Genomic DNA, 15,033 nt, shown 5'->3' with positions numbered 1-15,033 from the left:
GGTTACTAAACGTTGATTTGATTCTTTTTTTTCAGTTTGCAAAACCTGTATCGTACGGTATCTAGAGTCCAGCAAATTTTGTCCGATTTGTGACGTTCAAGTGCACAAGACGCGACCTTTGATGAATATTAGGTAACTATCAATTATTGTCCCAATTTTTTTAAATAATTACAGAAGGCAGAGTGAAATTATAATGAGGTACACATTTTGTGCTTGCATGTGTTCTAACATGTGTTCTCATTATTAAATATATGAAAAGTGTATATTATTTATTGTATAGCTACACTAATACTAATTTTATGTTTTAAAACTTACTTATTCAAAAAGTTAAGTTTTCTTTTGATTGCGAACGTCAGAGTGAAACAAACAAAGATGAAATTTCGACAGGCTTTTCGAGTATTTGACAAATAAGATGTTTTAACTTAAATTACATCATGAATGCTTCTGTCTTCCAACGCTTCCTGAATTCTAGTATACAGGTATAATCAATGGTGAAGGAAGAGAATAGTGTGCCCAGGTGCTGGACCTTTTTATACCTACCCCTATACCGCCCTTTGTTCTCTGTTCCTCTAAATTTATAAATTCAGGTTTCAGGTCCCTCTGTAGTCATAAGCCCATATGCAGGTGTAGACATAGTTGCAAAAGATAATCTAATCTGTATATTAGCTTATTTAGAAATAATACTTCAATGGCCAATTTTTGGGTATTAGGCCGTTAACTTATGCTACTCGATATGAAAATGAAATTTTAAAAAAAGTTTGTTTTTCTTTCGTATCAGAAGTTTTTTTTTATAAAAGATATAATATTTCTTACCATATAATGGATTTCGACATGTGTTTTCTACCAGAATCAGTTTATTTCTTTCACCTTACTAATATCATTAAGTGTTGACACTACTGTCTATCTTTTATACTTTATCTGTCTCATCGATATGGAAGATATACATCAATCAGACAATGATGATAAAAAGTTACTGTCTTGTTTAGCTATTTATATGATAATAGAAAATATTAACACCAAACAAACGAATCTCATGAAATAAAACAGTGTCATTCAGCTATCTCTAAACGGTGTTGGATTGAAAATATTCATGAACCATAAAAGTCTGAATAACAAACAAGCTGTTTCTAGATATTATTTGAAAATATCAATCAGGCCAAACAAATATATATAAAATCCACTGTCGTCTTCAGCTATAACTAGAGAAATACAGATCAAAATTATACATTAACTGTACAACTGGTATCGGACAGGTTACGAAAATATACGTTCAAATCCATGAAAACAAACTGTGAGGCATCGAGACGTACTTATTCCAATACATTAAGTTACTAATATAATTAATTACACGTAGATATAATAGTGACTGTTTTACAACTAAACTTAACTACAAACTGTTAATCATACTTGGTGTCTGGTTTGGGTTCACATAGGTGTATATGTGAAGTAACTGGTTCTAAGTAGTTTCATTAATGTTTCTGAATACATTATAAAATTAACTAATTTAATGTTGTTTTACTCCCACTATGCAGAGCTGACAAGACCCTACAAGATATCGTATACAAATTGGTTCCTGGATTATTTCGAAGTAAGTTCCTGTTATATATCGGCTGTATGTATTAACTTAATATCCTTTATGTAAATCTTATACTCAAAATGCATGTTTTAACCTAATGTTTTGTATTTAAATGTTGTATACCAACTACATGTTTTAACTTAACGTACACCAGTTAAATGTTATATACCAGGTACTTTAACTTAACTCCCTTCAGTTAAATGTTATATACCAGCTATTTTAATTTAACTTCCTGTATTTAAATATTAAATAACAGGTATTTTAACTAAGGAGTTAAATTCTCTGTTTAAAAAACTACCCAATCTTTCTTATTTTAGATGTTACGCTTGTGAATATAGTTATGATACACGTACTCAAACTCAACATAGAGACTAACTGGTTGATAAATTGTGGAAGGTTGACTTTTTTTATCCCATACAGTTATTCGCTTCACATACAGCCTTGGAAATTTAATAGTGTTCTGAGCGTGTTGTTCCAGATGGCGGATGAGTATTCATCATACATTCAGCTAATATTAGTTCACTTCGACACTAAAATTGCTTTTGTAAAATTCACTGAAGATGTGCAAATTTTCAAGATAATTCAGAACGTTACCAAAAAATAAAAAGTTCGATAATAATGAAATGTTTGTGCGCATGTTACTAAAGGCTATTGAAGCTTGAAATGTATGAGGCGATTATAAGAAATGTCGTTATTCTATCAGCTGTAACCACTAAGAGTGAATTGTGTATATATTATACTTGGGTTCCATACATAGCGACAAAATTCTTATATAATATAAATATAACACAAAATTTCATGGGAAAACTATAATTTATCAAGTTATCAAGTCAAAGCACTGATGTTTAGCATGATATAATATAAAAGTTGACTAAGAACATATATAAATATGGAAAGGAATTTAATACCACGTGGCAAGAAAAAGTATTAATTAATGTAACTAGCAGATGACCCCTGAAGATGACATCGAAATATCGTACATGTAGAATGTATTTTTAAAGTGAAAGTCGTTAATGGCTTCAATTAAGTTTTTAAAATTGTCTAAATACGTAACGTCGACTTTAATTGTTTATTAAATGGGGTACATAAACTAAACACGCATCTATATGTTGCACATATTACAGAATGGTTAAATAGTATTGGTACTAGCTTGGTAGCCATAATTGTATTGTGTGTTTCGAATGAGCTATTAAAGGAATTTTTTTGTATAGCACCCGGAACGACCCAGATAAGCCTGGACAGGCACGTGTATTGGAAATGTCTGCGTTTCAACATGACTTGTTGTGGAACCGTTTTTCTCGGTTAGCTGTTGCTTTGAAAAGTCACGAACTAACTTTTACCACCTTCGTGTCTAATTTCGATTCAATTACAGAAGTTGTTTTGCGTCCCCCGTCCAGTATTAAAGTTATATTGTAATTTCAGGTCAATTTATCTATCTGCAATTAGGGGAGATGGTTGCTGGTTCAAAATAATATGAACTTTATTAAGATGTTAATTAATTTGTTTTTGAAGCACAAAGCCCACTTTCTTGTGGTCAACGCAAGGATCAAATCCCAAATATCAGTCACGAGCCTATAAACTTCCTCCTGAGCAACTTAAATATTAATATCTTTGAAACTACAGCTTTTTTGTACCTACATTACTCCCACTACGGGTAATAAGTAAGCTGTTAAACTGATTTAAAGAAATACTAATTTTAATGCTTGTTTTCGGTCTAAATTTCACGATTTAATATAAAGAAAATAACTTTAGAAACGTCAGTACTGAAAATTTGTACCTCTTCAAAATGTTGAGTAATTAGTGAAAAAAAAAACTGTATGCAGAAATGCCATCGTTGACGTGAAAATATTTTTGATAAATAAATATTACGCATAAATAACGTTTCATTGGAATGAAGATAAAACGTAATCTATTGAATTGTTCAACGATCAATATCATAACTATAATACACAAACAAAATGCTTGAAAACACATTCGTCTTCAAAATGTTTAATGCATTACCCTTTTGATGATGACCATTACGGCTTGTGAGCACACGTAATGTAATTAAGGATTAAATTAAAATGTATCGTATTTTGACCATAAATTCAATTTGAAAACGAATTGTTCATCAAAATATTATTACATTGATTTCCTGAACATGTGTTAAACTCACAATAAATTCTATAAATTTTCTGATATGGTAAGTGTACGATATGTACATTACCAAGAGATGAAGCTGGCATTATTTGTTCTACCTGGATGTTGTATATTTGGTATGAAAGTCAGAGTTTTAACGAATAGCAGTGGCACTTGTCAAATCTCCGTATGCTTACGTAACGTTCGTTAACTGACGCTTAATGTACCAATTGCTCGTTAAGTAGACCAGTCACGAATCAAGCCTCTGGGGCTGTAGGGAGGGAAGGAAGGGGAGGGGGGATTGGAGCGACACTTTCAGTAGAAAGTTTTATCACATTGTTCATAACTCGAAAGGAACAGGTTTGTTCGTAACAAGCCTATTCAGCTTGTAATAGTGAGAGTGGCGTTATCTTTGTTATCGTGTTTGATATTGTTGATGATCAGTGGTGTGACGGATTATTACTTGCTGGTAGGTATTACACACGGAATTTTTCACTATTTTGAAGTGTAGATTGTATCTCTTATTGGGAATTTTAGAAAAATTATTTTTGGTAACAGATCGCACGAGGCACGAGCTACGTATGGCCTCGTTCTTCAGTACGAGATTGCTGGAAGGTGAGTGTTTTCGGTGTTTTGTATTAAGTACCTGGTAAGTTGTAAACAGTAGTAACTTTATATATCCTTCAGGTACCTGCGGTTTCCAAGTGTGCATGTTTTTTAATGTGGAGCTCCTTTTGTTTCAGAGCTTCGTATCAACTTTTAGTTGAAACGTTGAGATTAACTGTCACCCATTGTAATGACGATACCGTTCGTTTCACGAGTGGTAAATATAAGCCAATCTATATTTTCTTCCAGATGAAATGAAACGACGAAGAGATTTCTTCGAAGCTAACCCTGAAGCAGGTATGTGTCAATGTGATTTTTCAATATTACTTCAAACTTCCATCATTCGAAAACCCTGCAGTATTCATATATTGATTGATCCTCAGGATATCAAAAACACTACAGTATGTATCAATAGATACGAATAGTGAAAAAATTAGTAGAGGCGGAAATGGAAATGTACACGCTATTGACCAAATAAAGTTTAGAAATTCTTAAACTTGTTTAAAATTTATAAAATCAAATTATTCAGTATACAAATATGCCCTATCAAGATGCAAATGAAACGCTGGTATTTTCGTAAGTGTAGCTCGGGGAGCGAAGACTTATTATATATTTCATATATACATGTTGAGATCATATAACGGTACTCACTGTTCACGTCGAATTGTACCCGGCAAGTCACGTATGCCGCGTATATCATATGGGATAGATTGCTGAGCGACTCGACAATATTTTGGATGAAAACAATCGTAAACAAATGAACACACGAGAAGAAAACTTTGAGCTATTTCAAGAAAGATTCGTTTGATGTATGTTGTAAGCAGTGTAACTGTTGCCTTCCCTCAGCCTCCATCAGTATCGTGTATTTGTTGCATTTTCGTCTCCTCGACGTATATCTTAAGGAATGCAATTGTTCTCTGCCTCCCTTTCATAGACATACACATCTTGCAAGATATCATATTGAAAAGTTTTGGTAGAACATTAAAGAATGTGTAAAAAGTTAAATTAATTGAACAGTAAAATCAGAGTAGTGAAGAGAAAAACATATTTAAGTATATCCTTAATCCTATATCCAGTAGCTTCAGGATACCGTGTAAGAAAAAAGTTATGTTTCACATGTGGAAATGTCACATTTACTCTCCCAGGGCCTCTGACATACCACGCGAGAAGTAAACCCCCTTAGCTAGTCCTTTTCTTTTTTAAATACAACACAAGCCACAATATTCATGTAACATTAGTATGCATTATGCGGTTGAAGCTGAGATAAAATACATTACATTATCATTAGTAGACTATTTTATGTTGGATTTCGCACAAAAAGTACACGAGGGCTATATGCGCTAACCGACCCTTATTTTGAAGTAATACACTGGAGGGAAGACAGCTAACAACTTTTTGGAGCTGTTCTTTTCAAGTCGAATAGTAGAATTTGATCGTCACTCTTATAATGCAACTACTGTCTGAAAGTGAGGAGCGCATCTTTTTGGGTTTATTTCCTTCAGCGGCAATCAGACGTTACCTACGGAACCTCACTTTTACTGGTGGGCCTCAGTCATCCCAGTAGAATAATAGAAAATCGAGAAATGAAAAACGCCAATTCTATAATACAAAAGTGTTGTTTCTTGAAGAGAAGTCAGGGTAAATTGAGAACTATTGCTAGCTTTTGTATTATATTTAGTAAATACAGTTTTATTTGTTATCTTTTAATTAAAGCTGGGAAGAAAAGTATTGTTTGTTAAATATTTTTACGTATTTTTAGACATTTCAAATCTTGTGCATTTAAAAATAAGTTTTTTTAAACAGAAAATAACTATAGAATAATATACATTTACTGTGCAATTACTTAAAAAATAAAAGAAGGTTCAATATGTTAAAGAAAAACGACATGTGGTGGCTATGGAGAATACACATTATCTCCTCATACTACATTTGCAGTTTAATTATTTTATTAGAGTCTCACTTTATGAAAACTATAACTTTTAATTACCATATATTTCGTCAACTGAGGAATCTCACAACAGAAGTCGTTCTTAAAATGTGACTTTAGAAACATCTCTTTCCTAACAATGGTTCACAAAAGATTTCGTACGTTTTTCCTGACTTTACGATGGGTAATTAAGTGTATTAAGATGAAACTGAAAATGGCCGCAATCTAAACTTACCTAGAGTAATAACGTTTATTTTAACTAAGTTACACCAATGTTTTAAATTTTTAAGCGAAATATTTTTGTAACTTTAAGAAAAGGTAAAAACTTGAAGGGTGTTAGACAAGAATGATTTGTTTGTTTGTTTTAAGTTCCGTGCAAAGCTACATGAGGGCTATCTGCGTTAGCCTTCTCTACTTTAGCAGTGTAAAACCAGAGGGAAGGCAGCTAGTCCTCAATACCCACCGCCAACTCTTGGGTTATTCTTTTTACCAACGAATAATGGAGTTGACAGTAACATTATAACACCCTCCACGACTGAAAGGTCGAGCATGTTTGATGTGACGAGGATTACACAAGAATGAAAAATATCTTGTCTACAGAAGTATTATATGATTTACAGTGTTGTTTCTTCTTCCCCCTAGTGGCACAGTGGTATATCTGCGGACTTTCAACGCTAGAAACCGGGTGGTTTATATACCCGTGATGGGCAGAGCACATGTAACTTATTGTGTAGCTTCAAACAAATAATATTTTCTCTTAATTAACTAATAAAAAAGTATTGATGAAAAAGACAAGAACAAGGATATGAAGCCGAATAAAAATGTGATTGATAAAAGATTAGGGTGTTTGTACAACTTCTAATTAATATAACTGACCATCCGATTTTATGTAAATCATCCATATATTTCCGATGTTTTGTTTTCTTAAGGTAATTCATAAGCCATTCCTAGACGAGAAATTCCTAAAAAATACTTTGTAAAACAATTCAGAACATAGTTTACGAAATTCTGAAATTTCATCTCACTTATCGACTTGAGAAAAAACGTAAGAAATATGATAAGAGGTTTCATGAAACTGGGCCCTGATTCCTTAAGCGAGAAAAATATTTCCCTGTCATGTTAAAATTGCATTACACCTATCAGCAAGTTTTTAAAATTTTTTTTATAGGTGCATTATGGTCATTGTTTAAAATTATTGTAAATGTTTTTTTAAGCAGTGCAAAACGTAAGATGTTCGTGAACCCGAAAAAACAACAACAACCCTGAATCGTAATCAAGAAATACATATAAAATTATGTGAAGCATTGGCGCTTTTCCTATAATTTGTTTATATTTTTTAGCCTAGTGATTTGTAATAAGATCATTACTGGATAAATCCACACTGATCAACAATCTCGCCAGATTAAAAATACCTAGTTTCATTAGGGGCTAATCAGCGCCATCTTTTGAGGGTAAAACAAAAGGGACAGCTTGTAAAAAGAACGAGAAAAGTATTTTCGTACACGTAGCCCTAGCTCTATTCTTAGTAGATTTGATTGTGGCTCGCTGTAACACATTTGTAAACGTCTAAGAATTACAACATAATGTTCATATAAATCGGGATCGCCCAGGTAACTCCAGGTTGCTGTCTCTGGTTTTACTTTGTAGAGTATATAATAATTGATTACATCTATGTGTAATACGCATACAGTATCTCGCTATTAGGTTCGTAAGGCCACTAGAATACCATTGTTCACTCAATACACAAATCGCTAAAGCACACACGCACACACGTCGGAAGGAAACAACAAAAATATGACAATCTTAATAACCGAGGGTGCGGGTCCGAATCCCCGTCACATCAAACAAATTCACCTTTCAGCCATGGGGGCATTATAATGTGACGAGGAATCCCACTATTCATTGGTAAAAGAGTAGCCCAAGAGTTGGCGGTGGGTGATAATGACTAGCTGCCTTCCCTCAAGTCTTACATTGTTAAATTAGGGACGGCTAGCGCAGATAGCCCTTTTGTAGTTTTGCGCGAAATTCAAACCAAACCAATCTTAATAGAAATATATAGGCCAAGGCTAACTGTGTCAGCATGGTTTTTGTCTCTTTTTCGAAACAAATGTTGTCGAAGCATAGTAACAAATTATAACGCACATTTTCCCACATAGTTTACCAAGTATCATTGTTCATTCGGTGTGGTTAACTTTTATTGTGTAACTGGTTCAGTGTCAGTAATTTCCTAATTTTGCGAAATAATATGAACGGGTACACCACTAAAGACACTTTTATATAGTATTTATTCTGCGTTTGTTTGATAGAACACAATAGCTGAAATTCCTGGATCTGGATGTTTTAACAATGAGAAGTTGCAGTTATATCAGGTCTTCTATCTTAATGAGATCAGAATATCCTTTGGGTATAGCGTATTATTGTATAAATATATTGCAACTGTAATTAAGTGGTATAATAATATTATTACAGTTTAACCTACTTGTCTTTTACACTTACACATGTTTTTCTTCTTCCGTCATTGGTATATAAGGTTCTTGGTATACATATAAAAGGAAACCTCTGAAGCTTGAGTTTTTATAGATTTATTTTATCTCTGTGCCTCATTATTGTTACGTAGCACGTGCATGGAACTTGTGAGGTTTTTATAAAAATCGATATATTTTGGGACTTTGTAAATTATACATGGTTACGTTGCCTCTTATAATGTTGTGAAAACATATAACATGTTGTTTATAAACAAACACCACTCATCAACAGATACTCACAAAGACTGTTGTTGTTGTTGTTTTTTTAACTATACACGAGGCTTAAGTATCCCGAACTTTGTACTGAGTTGCTGGTTTTGTTTATAGCCGCTTATGTGACATGTCAGGAAGACCGAGGAGAACTGACAGAACAGCGAGTAATCTACAGCCCAGACGACACTATCAGTTTATCTCTGGAGTACGGATATGGGTAAGCAGAAAAAGGAGTGTTATATAACCTTCCAGAGGAAAGCAAGGCTAAGTAACCGTAATTCTGAACTTTTATTGTCCCTGTCTATAACACCATACTTACACCTTCGAAGCAAAACAAAACGGTAGAAACTGGATTGAGTATAATTTTCTGACAAGTACCCAACAACACCCTATATTAAATTTACAAAAACAGTAGAAACTTGTAAGGTATCGTTACTAAAGTTAATCTTAACGAGTTCATTTTAATGGTCTATAAATATAAAGCTAAGTCACCAGGCCTTAATATGATTAACAACTGTTTAAATTAGTTTAATCGTAAAACTACGATCCGAATTTACTTAAGAACTTACGCCGATAAGTTGAGTCTGTTTCGTGTTGGAAATGTATAGAGTAAAACTAGCCTCAGTTTCTATGATCGATACCGTTAACAACTATAACATTACCGTTCATATAAGAAAAAACAAAAAAAAACACGTTCCTTTTATCTTTTTCGAAGAATATTAAGTTTCATCTTTCAATAACTTTTATACGTATGTTTTCCCTCTTCTTTTCTTTCTGAAAAAGCAAAACCAAACACACGTATGTGCGTGTGAAAATGGCACTTCGTGAACATCCAGAAGACATACAAGAATCAATATTGTGACGTCAGAGAGTATAAAGATCCATTTCGCTACTAAACTCAAATTATTAAAGTTAATGGTTTGAACGATATATAACATTTTATTTCATTTAGATGTGACAAATTTTATTTACAAAATAACTGCAAGCATGTCACAAAACTGACAAATTTTATTTTTTCGTAGTTTAATATGCAGGTATATTCTATATTAATTTTGTTTCTTTTTATGAAATTAAGCGTTAAATATGTATCCGTATCTCGTCATATAAGATATATGTCTAGAATGTGCCTTCTGCTGCGGTTGACAGAAACGGCGAAACGTCAGTGACGAGAAGCGAGACCACTCCTGACGAACTCTATTCTCCGAGATACTGAACTCAGTACACTCTGCCATCATTCCTGTACTGTTATCTTCTACATAAAGATTTCCTGTTTTGTCTCTTTACTTTAAAAAGTAGCTTTTTATACGCATGTATATATATATATCACATTTCCAAATTGTCTTAACTTAAAATCGATGTGCGTCGGACGTGCATGAATACCTATTTAATGTGAAAGTATTATTTCTGATATTTTCAGGAAAAATCAATTGCCGACCAATGGTCATTCCGCCACGACTACTGATTCTGGAGATGATACGGTAAGATATTACTCTGATATAACCATGCTTTCACAATTAACAAGCATATTTTCACTTAAATAGGTCATGTTCAGCCAGTGTCCGTTTGGGCATTAGAGAAAAAAAAAGTAGTACCGGTTTTCTCATGCGACTATGTTGAGTGACAAAGATAAACAGATGAAGTGGTTATTGAGTACAGAAGGTCAAAAGGTCAAGATTATGTGGACAAAAAAAATGTGATGCAGAAATATAAAATCTTCTTCTCAGAACGCAACTTCCGAGAAGCCTATTTAATTTAGGTTCTTAAGAAAGGAACTGTGGAAGAACAAACTTTCTTACACGTTGTTGTACAAACTGTTATCGTCAGATAAAGCATACTTCAACGCAATTATCATGTTCGTTTGTTTTGTTTATTTGAATTTCACGCAAAGCTACACGACGTCTATCTCCGCTGGGCCTCCCTAATTTAGCAATGCAAGACTAGAGAGAGAGCAGCTAGTCATCAACACCCACCGCGAACGCTTGGGCTACTCTTTTACAAACGAATAGAGGTATTTATAATAACATTATAACGCCTTCCACGGCTGAAAGGTCGAGCATATTTGGTGAGACGGGGATTCGAACCAGCGATCCTCAGATTATGAGTCGAGCGCCCTAACCACCTCGCCAGGCCGGGCTCGAAGCTATCATGAGTATTTTAGAACAGAGTAAAGTAAAATTAGTGTATTTGAAAGATGTTTACGTAATTTCAAAAGTGATATGTCTTTCACTTTTTATTTTCCATCTTTATGATCAGTATAAAGAATAAATTTTGTGTTTTGTCACTGATATTGAGAAATGGCTGTTGTGCCAGCTTTTTGATAATTGAAAACAACAAACTGTGGTGTTTTACCTATGTGTTGAGCAGAAACTAGAAACGTTTGTCGATGATGAACAAAAGTATGGTTTGGAAACTTATCAGTTTCTCGACTATGAACACAGAAGCATTTTACGTAATCTGTGTTCACATTTATCACCTTTGTATATCTATTATTTGGTAACTGATAATTTATCCAGTTACGTAAATTTTTTGACTCTCTATTGCTTAATCCCCATATGCTTAGTTAGTTTTATCTATCATTGTTTTAATCTATCCCAAAGCCTGATAAGACTGGTCCGTATCTTGCATGACAGTTTTATATTGTTTTTGTTTTTTTATCGGCATAGCACATTACACATGGAAGAGATACAGGACAGTGTAGGAAAGATAGTAAGAAATGCCATTTGTTTCATTATAGGTAAGATACGCTACTAGAAGATACTGTGACCTGAGCAACAGTCGTTTTTAATTAATTATTTTTCATTAGAAACAGGTAGTTTCAAGATTCGCTTTCTATATCAGTAAATTTCGTCCAACGAATGATTTGTGTGGATGGGGCACTACACTTAGACCACTGCTGCAGCATCGTATGTTGTGTAAATCGACGATAGGTGGCCTGCAACAAAATTACAAGATGGTTTTGTTTGTTTGTTTCGAAATTTTACGCAAATCTACACGAGGGCTATCTGCGCTAGCCGTCCCTAATTCAGCAATGCAATACTAAAGGGAAGGCAGTTAGTCATCACCACCCACCGCCAACTTTTGGACTACTCTTAACCAACGAATAGTGACCGCACTTATAACGCACCCATGGCTGAAAGGAAGAGCATGTTTAGTGCGACAAGGATTCGAAATGGTGGCCCTCAGATAACGAGTTAGTGCCTTAACCACCTGGCCATACAGGGCAAGCTACGAAATGTCAACTATATGAGATATATTGTATTTCAACAATGTCCTTTAATAAAGTTCTTCAAAGAAGAGAGTATAACACTTGTGCGCACATATCAACTGTTCAAAAAATGTGTTGTCACGTGTTGTTGTGACCTCACTACCAGGGTTTTAGTAATGCGTCGTTTGATTATTAAATTTTTTCTAACTTACAACTTCAAATTTTACAAATAACCTGAATTTTAACAAAATGGCACGTTTAATTAGAAATATATATATATATATATATGTTTATGTTTGTGTGTCTATTCTTTAGTTTCGCATGGAAGCCTAATTAGATATTTTCATTTCTTTATTTTGCAGGATTCCAAACGTCGATTCCTGTGTTGTCCAGCTGCAGTAACAGTGGCTCATCTCAAGAAGTTTATCACCATGAAATATGGTCTTACTCAATCGTATATGGTGTGTTTATATTCGTTTTGTGTAGCGTAAGAAATTGCACCATACAAATAACAAACCTGCTGTAAAGTGCGCTTAGTAACTCACATTTTAAAATTGGTTCGTTATTTGGTGGCTTGCTTCTGATGTGAGAACTAAAACCTCGTATCAGTAGCATTTTTAGTAACAATAAAACTTGAAGCGAGATAAATCTCCTCAGTAAGTCAATAGGTAAGCCTAATTTGCGTTTCATAACTTTGCACTGTAACAGCTGTCAGCAACACAACTATTTTAAGTTATAGTGTAAAAGAGGTGTTCGGAAAGAAACAGGATTTTCTTTGCTGCACCTTTGCCATCAGTAAATGATTACGTTAATAGGTCGGTACCTGTCCTCTGCAGGCCCCGACGTATGCTATGTATTTCTATAAGACATTGCTCTTGAACGGTTAAAAAAAGTTTTTGGTAATACTTCCATTCTTTATGTCTTCTCAAAAACGGAAGACATCTCCAGAAAACTGATATCTTCAGATAACTATTCGCATTTTTTGTAACGTAACACCTTTAATTTTTAGAACAAGAAGCGTTGTCTGATAGCATACATCCTCAAGTTAGTTGGTTTTATTTTTCTGGTAGTAACCTGATACTATTGGTCAACAAGTACTTTGGCCATTTTCCTTTCCCAGCGTCCGTCAGTGAGTTGCGTCTGCGTATTAGCACAAAGTTTATGTATATAGTGAAACACAGTAAGATAAAAACCAATTCATCGATGTCTGATTACATATACAACTATTGTAAACCATTTGAAGCTTAACAAAACTAAATAACCGTCGTATGAAATGATGATTTCTTTATGTGTAATAGCGAATGTAAGCTAACTGCTATTATGACACACGTCTCAATGTTGACATTAAATTATGATGTCTTTTTTTATCCTGTCCATGATAGGGGGAAATTTATTTAATTTATCTAACACCAGAAGATGTGTATCGCTAAGCAGGTCAGGTCAGATCAACTGGTACGTACTTTCACACTTGTTCACACTATGCTCTAGTCGATATATAACGGGACGTTGCGTTTAAGTTTTACGCTAAATTTTCTAAGTGTGTCTTGAGAACAGATGTTTGTCGACATTATTATTTCTCGCGTCTCTGTAGAGGCGGTAATGCAGTAGTAAATGTTCGAAAATTAATCGTCAGATATGTAGGCACTAAGCATGTGTCTCTAACGTCGCTGCTTGCATCTATCTGACTCGCCATTACAACAGTATATACAAACAGCACGTATCAACTAAATCTTTAGCACATAAAATACATTATAGTATTTCAATGATGCTTCCGACAAGGCCTGTCAGGTATCCATGACCAGTTTATACACTTATTCAGTGCTTTGAGATGCTGACAACCCTGAAACACAAATACGGATATTTTTTAACTGAGCAGAGAAATTATGCTACGGCCGGAATGACTCAGCATAGCATTTGCTGCTTTCTCTGAAGTTGGTTGTAAGGCAGGCAGGTTGCATCAGACATGATGCCACTATTAAACACCACTGAGCACGTGATTTTGCAAAATGAGACAGGGTTTTGAAAAAGGAACGTACTGCACCCGACCGATCTTCGACTTTCAAGTCATGAAGTACTTATATAAGCAAAGTTAATGGTTAACATAAATTAAAATTGTGCAGAATTTTAACACCCTCCCAAAAAAAGAAAGTTGTTCGAAAACATCCACTTTCAAAGAATACATTTTCCAGGTGGTGATATTTATTTTTTACGTAACTGATGTGTAATCCGACACCCCTCCTCTAGATATAAAAGAGACAGTCTGGGTTCTATAAACTGAAGATTTGAGTGCTTCCCGGTTTTATTATTCGAAAATCTGGTTACTGTAGTTAGGCATACGATGATATAGAATGCTTTAAACGATGTCACTCTACTCCAGGGCCCGGCATGGCCAAGCGCGTTAAGGCGTGCGAGCCGTAATCCGAGGGTCGCGGGTTCGCGCCCGCGTCGCGCCAAACATGCTCGCCCTCTCAGCCATGGAGGCGTTATAATGTGACGGTCAATCCCACTATTCGTTGGTAAAAGAGTAGCCCAAGAGTTGGCGGTGGGTGGTGATGATTAGCTGCCTTCCCTCTAGTCTTACACTGCTAAATTAGGGACAGCTAGCACAGATAGCCCTCGAGTAGCTTTGTGCGAAATTCAAAAACAAACAAACACTCTACTCTTTCACCAGTGAGGTGAAAATTGAGAATTTTGGCTTGTATAGGTTGATTTGATATGTTTAATTTCTATGATCGGAGACCAACAGATTGTGGCAGTGTTTTGCAGGTGTATTTTTTTTATACAACTTGATGTGTTTGCACCTATTACTGTAGCCACAACATACACACTACAAGAGTGTGTAACGCACTAAATATCAATGTTA

General features: G+C 34.6%; 1 pseudogene across 1 annotated transcript in view; it reads left to right on the top strand.

Moving 5' to 3' along the window:
- LOC143252716 (uncharacterized) overlaps positions 1 to 15,033 on the top strand; it is a 67,368-nt pseudogene that overhangs the window by 33,638 nt on the left and 18,697 nt on the right. Inside the window, exons 3-8 of the transcript XR_013029117.1 lie at positions 36 to 132; positions 1,533 to 1,588; positions 4,550 to 4,597; positions 9,080 to 9,182; positions 10,383 to 10,443; positions 12,533 to 12,631. The product of XR_013029117.1 is annotated as an uncharacterized LOC143252716 (transcript). The remainder of the gene's footprint in view (positions 1 to 35; positions 133 to 1,532; positions 1,589 to 4,549; positions 4,598 to 9,079; positions 9,183 to 10,382; positions 10,444 to 12,532; positions 12,632 to 15,033) is intronic.

The sequence above is a fragment of the Tachypleus tridentatus genome, chromosome 6, assembly GCF_004210375.1.
Source record: "Tachypleus tridentatus isolate NWPU-2018 chromosome 6, ASM421037v1, whole genome shotgun sequence".
Taxonomy (NCBI): Eukaryota; Metazoa; Arthropoda; class Merostomata; order Xiphosura; family Limulidae; genus Tachypleus; species Tachypleus tridentatus.
The sequence above is the reverse complement of the archived record's forward strand: the minus strand, read 5'-3'. Positions and strand labels throughout refer to the sequence as shown.